The 7,628-nt window shown below is 50.7% G+C and overlaps 1 long non-coding RNA gene across 2 annotated transcripts in view; it reads right to left on the bottom strand.

Moving 5' to 3' along the window:
• LOC125110792 (uncharacterized) overlaps nt 1-6,379 on the bottom strand; it is a 147,521-nt gene extending 141,142 nt beyond the window's left edge. The window contains exons 1-2 of one of the 2 annotated variants that reach the window (XR_007130721.1): nt 6,190-6,379; nt 5,516-5,709 (exon numbers count right to left, since the gene is read on the bottom strand). This is a non-coding gene — a long non-coding RNA (uncharacterized LOC125110792). Of the gene's footprint in view, nt 1-5,515 lie in introns of both variants that reach the window. The other variant, XR_007130720.1, reaches the window with a different exon arrangement.
• Between the last annotated feature and the right edge of the window lie 1,249 nt (nt 6,380-7,628).

Below are 7,628 nucleotides of genomic sequence, written 5' to 3'. Positions count from 1 at the left end.
CCTCTAGGGAGAGACAAGACAGGACCTCCAGCCACCAGGGTGGAACTCGAGTCAAGTAACCAGCTGTAGATAGGTGGGACTTGGAGGCAGAAGAGCCATCGAAATTCCAAATTGAGGTTGTTCAGACAGAAGACAGACCTGACTTCAGAGGCTGACCTTGCCCAGAAGTCCCTCGCAGCTCCTCCGTCCTCCTTCTGTACCGCAGACGGGACTTCTCCAAGTTTGAGAGCTGGCTCGCTCTCTCTCTTGATGTAAGCTCTGTGGCCAGTTCTTCTCTTTGTAACTGGTCCCAGATATCTGCCTAACCCTGTGAGTTAACCCTTGATGCCCGAGGTTGCACTGTCAAAGACTCCAACTGCATTCCCCTTAGACTCAAGTCTGCAGTGGCAGAGGCTGTAGAAATCATATCTTGGTTGGCACTTTTTAACCCCACAGTAACTGGAATTATGTTAAGTGCATTCTTGAGGCCCATCTGTTCCAACACAGCAAACCAACTCAGCTCCCTGAAGTGCACATGGGGAGGATGTGGAAAATTCCCTGCCAATAATGTCAGGCCAGATTCAGAATCCATCTAAGCTTCCCAGTTACCCTCTCTGTCACTCCCTCCTTGACCCTTCTCTTAAGATCAAGGAGACCTGGGTGCCTATCTGCCACTTACAAGCCTGGGACCATGGATAAGTTAATCCACCTCTCCCAAAGAAGGAGATAATAAATCCTGTGGATAAGAGGCCTCTGCCCCCAGTCACTGAGTGCCAATGGGCCAGCCTGCTCTTCCTCTTACCTCGCACATCAAACAGTAGGATCTGAGAACTGGTACTCGATGCACACTCATTGATTTGAACACTTGACTGTGACGAAGGACATCGAGTTGTCAGCAAGGTCCCGTTTATAGCAAGTGGGAGGACCACCAGCAGACTGCTTCTGGGTACCAGGGATGCCAGCATTCGGTATTTGTGGGAAGCGCTAGTAGAATGTGGATTGCCAGACCATTTGCAAGGCTAGACACAAACTCTCTTGAAGGATGAATCACCATATAAATATGTAACATCATAGCAGCATTAAGGCATGAGTCATGCTCAAAGGATGGATGAAAGAATGGGGGAGGGGAGCATCAAGGAGGCAGAATAATGTAGGAGCAAGAATCTTTCTGCTCAGGCTACTGGCCCACACTCTATTTCGAAGTTTTAGTATGTTTTTAATCATTTTGCTATTAATTGCACAAACCAAGAGCAAGTGCCTGGTGGAAGAAAGCAATGATTCAAGCATGAGAGTCATTTTCCTATTGATTTCCTTTCTCTTCATTTCCTCTTGACCTCAGTAGAGAAGGCATAAGTCTTACTATTCAAAGAAACCACATCTCAGGTCTTGCTCATGGACTTTAAAAAAGTGCTTAATATTTTCTTCTTATGTCCCAGGGAACTATGTTTCAGGGGTTTAATCAACTTTACAGCCCCTAAATATTTAGGATTTATGGGAAGCATTTAAACGCAGTGGGAAAAAAAAATAAAAACAGAGGGTCCTAAATTTAGGGTAAATTTCTATTCTCGTTATGGGTGTTAATTTATGATTCAACAATGATTTCAAGGCTTTTCTTCAGATCCTCTGAGGCTTGTATTTTCTTATTAGTCAACCTGATTTTATTCTCAGTGTCAAATGAATCACACATTCAACCACCCAGAGCATAATGTCCACTGCCCCACACACAGAACCAGTCTTAGACTACAGAATTATGACCCGCCCCTGGGAAGAAGACCATGGTAGGCTTGTAGCATCTCATTCCCCCTGGTGATGAAAATGCCTCATCCTTCAAAAGACAGATTCTTGCAGGAGACCATGCTACTGGGAGTTAAGTCTCGAGGCCAGAGTGTCTGAGCTGCTCTAAGTAAGGCTCCTGGCTACCACAATATCACAAGGAGTTCTTCCAAAGCAATAAAGTGGTTTCCAGAAGCACTGATCTAATACTCACTAAAATGACTTTAATTTCTCGGTCTCTGTGGTCATGAATCCTTTGCTTCTGCTTCCGAGGGGGGAAAAGGAGCTGTGATTTGGAGCTGGAGTGATTTGAATATATATATACAGTCTTTTTGGGGCTGCACCCTCAGCATATGGAGGATCCCAGGTTAGGGTCCGAATCAGAGCTATCACCACCAGCCTACACCACAGCTGCAGCAACACCAGATCCGAGCCACATCTGTGACCTATATCACAGCTCAGGGCAACGCTGGATCCTTAACCCACTGAGCGATGCCAGGGATGGAACCTGCGTCCTCATGAATGCTAGTCAGATTCATTTCCGCTGAGCCACGAGGGAACTCCCTAAAGCCTGCTCTTTAGTAATCGAGTGTCCTCACCCGCAGGTGAGAGATAAGAAGGGGGCTAGAACTGATTAGGGAGATGGGACTCAGTGCAGGATGTGGACGGCCGGGAAAATCTTAACTCCCCCACCTGATCGTCACTACTCCAGCCTGAGTCTACAGACACTCTGAAACACCTCTGCAGCTGTCATCTAAAGCATGGCAGTCTCAGGAGTTCCTGGAGTCTCAGGAGTTCCAGGAGCTCTGATGGCAGAATCAGAGATACAGCTGCAGATCTATGCCACAGCCACAGCAACGAAGGATCTGAGCCGCATCTGACCTACACCACAGCTCACAGCAATGCCAGATCCTTAAGCCACTGAGGGAAGCCAGGGATCAAACCCACATCCTCATGGATACTAGTCAGGTTTGTAACCCACTAGTGAAGTCTGAGCCACCCGATGTGGAGATTTCTGATCAGGCAAAGAGAGAAGAAAGTTTTCCAAAGCATATTTAAAAGACAGTACCTTAGCCCAAGGAACGAGAGAGAGAATTCTAGAACATCAACTAGCTGGATAAAGCAACTATTTTAGGCAGAATCATTCAGTGGTATGGCTCCAATCGTGTTATTTAGGCTGAAAGATGCTATAAAAAAGAAAGAAGGTACTGATTTGGTACCTACTACGTGCCATACCCTATGATCGGATTTTCCTCACATTTGATTTTATCCTATCAACAACATACCAAAATACTGTCTGATTTTTACAAAACAGAAACTGAAACTTAGAGATTAAGAGGATTAAGCCACACTCCTCAGCTAGTGAAGTGCAGAGCTAGAAAGCAAACCCAGGTCTATACTCTCCCTAAATTCAGGGGTATTTTACTCCAGCACTTCTCCCCTGGTCAGCATTTGCCTCTGGAAGACACGTGCATTGATGCTTATACATCCCTTCCCAGGCAGCAGCTGGTGATGGCGAGTGTGGTACACCTGCCTTCATCCTCTTTCTCTCTTCCGGCCCTTAACGGCACTTGGTACCTCACTGAAAAGAAAAGATTGAGCTGGCCACACTGGTTCTCGCCCCAGGCCCATCCGGGGGAGAGATGACTGGCACACTGCCCTCTCACCACCTTGGAACAAGGCACTTCCCACTCCCAGAGACCCCAGAATCTCTCTGGAGCCCCATGTGCTCTTGACGCCACAGAGCTGCTCCTTGGAGGTGAGGCTGCCGAAGAGGAGGTGCCGAACGGGGACCCCAGTGGAAGTCCCCACTAGACTACTGCTGCTCCAGCTTAACTCCTCAGGAAAGCAAAGCCAGTAATTGTCCATCCTCCTTCCCTTCTAGGAGAGAACCTTGCAGAGGTCAGAGAGAGCAGAGACTCTTCTTAGCTCGCAATAGCTCTGCTTCTTGTTGTTGTTGTTGTTCATTTATTTTCTTTTAAACTCAATGAATTTTATTATATTTATAGTTGTACAGCCATCATCACAACCCAATTTTACAACTAGTTCTGCTTCTTATGATGAGCATGATCCACTGAGGTGCAAAGAAACTGCTAAGGCTAAGCTGCCGTTGAAATGCTTGAACGCTTGAGAAGCAGGAAAAAAAGCCACTTGATGCTTTTAAGAAACCACTATTAGTCACACAGCCTCAGATAAGCCCAGGGAGACCCCAGTAAAGACAGATGATTCCGTTTGCAGCCCCCGTGGTCCTTGGTTCATTGATTTATGATTCAAATCTGGCGCCGGCGGCTCAGCCTCTTCCTCATCCTGATCAACATCCATCTAACCCACTGACTTCAAGACCTGCCGGTGGAAGAGCTGCCAACCGTCGCTCACAGCAGTGCCAGGAAGACATCCTCTTCTCTCCCTCTCTCCGTCACTTAGCTTCTCTGGAAGAACATGGTTCATGCCACAGACTCGTGACTCACACGGCGGCCAGGAATAAAAACCTACCTTCTTCAAATCCAATCCAATCTGTCCCTCTCAGGCTGAGCTGGGGGGCGGGCATGGGCCAAAGGAGCTAAAGGTGAGATGCAGAGCTGGTACAGATCAACAGGGGAGAAAGCAAAGTGTGGGGTCCCTCAGAAGATACGCTCGAGTCCTACCCCTGCGATACCTGTGAACGTGACCTTCTTTGGGAATTGGGTCTTCATAGTTGAGCTCACACTAGGTTAGCGTGTGAGCCTTAACCCAGTGACTGGTGTTCTTGGAAGGAAAGGAAGATTTGGAGACACAAGGACAAGCACAAGAGGACGATGGAGGCAGAACTTGGAATAACGCGGCTACAAAACAAGAAATGCCAAGGAATGCCAGCAACCCCCCAAAGCCAGGAAAAATCAGGGAAGGATTTGACTATAGGGTCTTCAGAGAAAGTCTGGCCGTGTGAACACTTTAATTTCAGACTTCCAGCCTCCAGAACGAGGAGAAAATAAACATCTGTTGTTTTAAGCCACTCAGTTTGTAGCGATTTGCTATGGCAGCGCCAGGAAACTAATATACACACCATAGGGGTAAGATGGCAAAGTGACATTGAAAAAGCAAATCATGAAAGAAGAAATGCAAATACAATTTCCAAATGTAAACAATGCTCAACCTCAATGGTAACGAAAGAAATACGGCTGAAAACAAGGATACGTACGTTCTTTTTATGTTTCAGGTGGCAAAGACTAAAAAGAATTATAATGCCTGGAGTCAGCCAGAGGGAGGAATGACATCTATACGCTGCTATGGGGAATAAGCGGGAACAAATCTTCCAGAAACATGGTACTATATATCAGAAGCTGTAAAATCATCGTATTCAAGGAAATAATTAGGTAGGTGTGCAAAGATCTATGCAGAATACGATTTTCATCAAAGCATTGTTTTATAAGAGCAACATAAAAAGGGAAAGAAATTTAAACTCCAAACAATGGGGAATTGTTAAATAATTTATGTTATGCTCACATGATAAAATTATTATGAAGCCATTAAAAAGGATGATGTTGATATATACATTTTTTTTTACCAGTCCTCTTTTATCAGGTGTTGATTCTCAATTAGGCTATAAAATGATTCAGGGATGCGAGGCAAAGCAGGTCATGGTCAGGGAGGCGCAGGTACCCTCCACACTTCGCTGGTATCTGCGTGGGGCTCATGTCTGAGCTCCTTCTGAGAAGGACGGTCAGCAGGCGGCTGCCAGGACCGGCAAAATCCCAGCAAACTCCCTTTCATTACCCCGACATACCTGCTGTAATACCAGCAGTAACCTCTTTGAGGCGCTCCACCAGGGTCTCTGGGGGTGAAATCTTGCATCTTAGCCTGCAGGGGGCTCCCTCTGTTTCCCCATCCGGGCATTTCACCTTCGCGGCAACAGCTGCCGCCATCTTGGCGGCCTGGGGCCTGCGCTCCACGTCAACCACATTCCTCAACGAGGAGAGGCTGCCAAGTGCGAAAAGCACAAAATAATCAGATATAAGTGTGTGTGTGTGTGTGTTCAGAGAGAGAGAGAGAGAAGGATACTTGGGACATATATACTAGGTTCATTGGCTGCCAGCCTCATGAATCATTTGTTTTCTCACTGTTCTAATTTTTCAAAAATGAAAATAAAGATCGACTACAAAGGAAGGAAATGGATGTGAGCGCCTTCTCTCCGTGTCGCAGGAGGGCAGCGTCGGGGCACAGCCGTCCCGCAGCCCCGTTGCTGGGACTCCCTGCTCCTCTCAACTGCGGCGCTCTCTCTGGGAAACCCAGGCCGGTGGCACCGCGGGCGCTTTCTCACGGGGCAGCCCAGCTCCCTGGGGAAGCGTCCACTTTGCCTCCGCGGGAGGAGCCCCGGGAAGGAAGGGCCTCTGGCCCACGTGCGTCTCCAGGGCCCCGCGCTGAGCCCCACCCGCCCAGGCTGGTTGGATGGGCTCTTACCTCGGCTAGACCTCAGCCGGACTGGGCAATCGGGAGCAGTCAGCCTCCTCACTTTCCGGAGAAGGACACGAAAGGCCCAGAAAACCCAAAGGACTTGTCGGAGGCTACGTCAGAGGGGAAGCCAGACCTCCTGACGCCGAGACAGGTGTTCCCACTGCATCCCAGGGCCTTTCCCGGAAGTAACCGTCCTCTGGGCCTGGGCCCCGCCCCACCCACCAGGCCCCGCCCACCGCCCACCCCTGGCCCCGCCCACCCCGCTTCTCTCCCCCCCCGCCCCGCGTAGTTTAAGAGGAAACTGGGCTTTTCCCTCAGAACCTCCAGCAAGTCTGGTCCCCGACCCACCGGAGCCCTCCCCGCCCACTTACCGGTTCCTCAGGCCCTTTGGCCGAGTCCCGGCTCTGCCCCTTGCGGCCCTCCGGTCCCCGCCGCCGCCTCCGCCCTGGCCCACCTCAGCCGGTCCCTTCCAGCGTCCTTCGCCCCAGCCTCCACCCCAGTCAACTCCCAGGCCCGGCCGCCCACATCCAGGGGCCCAGAGAGAGTGGACTGCGTCCGGAGTGAGCCTCAGGCTCACGGTCCACCTCCCAATCCCGTGTTCCCCCTAAATGCCTCCCCCAGATCTGGTGAGCGCTCAGCCTCCCCCACCGGCCACAGCTCCCACCGTGTCTGCTTCGGCCCGACGGTGGCTGCTCCTGACCCCCTCAGGTGCTGCCGTCGTCCCCCTGGGAGACCCCCTTGCCCTGCGGTCCGGCCCTGCCCCTCTCCCCCGGGTGCCTCCCGGCCCCCATGAGGCGCCATTTCCGTCTGCGGAGACGTGAGGTCTTCAGGTCTCAGAAGGCTCGGCAGGGCTCGGCTCAGGCCCTGGTGCCACCCCCGGCGGAGAGAGGTGGTCAGGGCTGACCCAGGAGCAGGGCCGAAAGCAAACGCGATGGAGAGGGGGTGGCGCTGGGACTTGGGTGTTTCCACCCGACCCCCACAAAACCAAGTTCCTCGGGGGTCCTGGGGCGGAAGGGGGGCTGCACCGACAGGGCTGAGCACGCTTCCTGACGTCCGCCAGAGCAGCTCCACGCTTTACTTCTCTTCTGGATTTCAGATACCTTCAGACTGTATTTCAAAAATGGACACCATCGGGAGTTCCCGCTGTGGCACAGCGGGTTAAGAATCTGGCTGCAGTGGCTCGGGGCGCTGCAGAGGCATGGGTTTGATCCCTGGCGTGGCACAGTGGGTTACAGGATCCAGCATTGCCACAGCGGCAACATAGGTGGCAATCCCTGGCCAGGGAACTTCCGTGTGATGCGGGGTGTGTCCATTAAAAAAAAAAAAATGGACACCATTGTTAAAATCAAGGTTTAAAGAAACCACACTGAGCTGGGGCACCGAGGACTGAATGTAAGGACCAAGGTGAAGGGTCAGATTTCATGACCGGAACACGCAGCCATTCA

This window comes from Phacochoerus africanus, chromosome 11 (assembly GCF_016906955.1).
Source record: "Phacochoerus africanus isolate WHEZ1 chromosome 11, ROS_Pafr_v1, whole genome shotgun sequence".
In the NCBI taxonomy this organism is placed as follows: Eukaryota; Metazoa; Chordata; class Mammalia; order Artiodactyla; family Suidae; genus Phacochoerus; species Phacochoerus africanus.
Note: the sequence above shows the minus strand (reverse complement) of the source record. Positions and strands in the feature narration are given on the sequence as shown.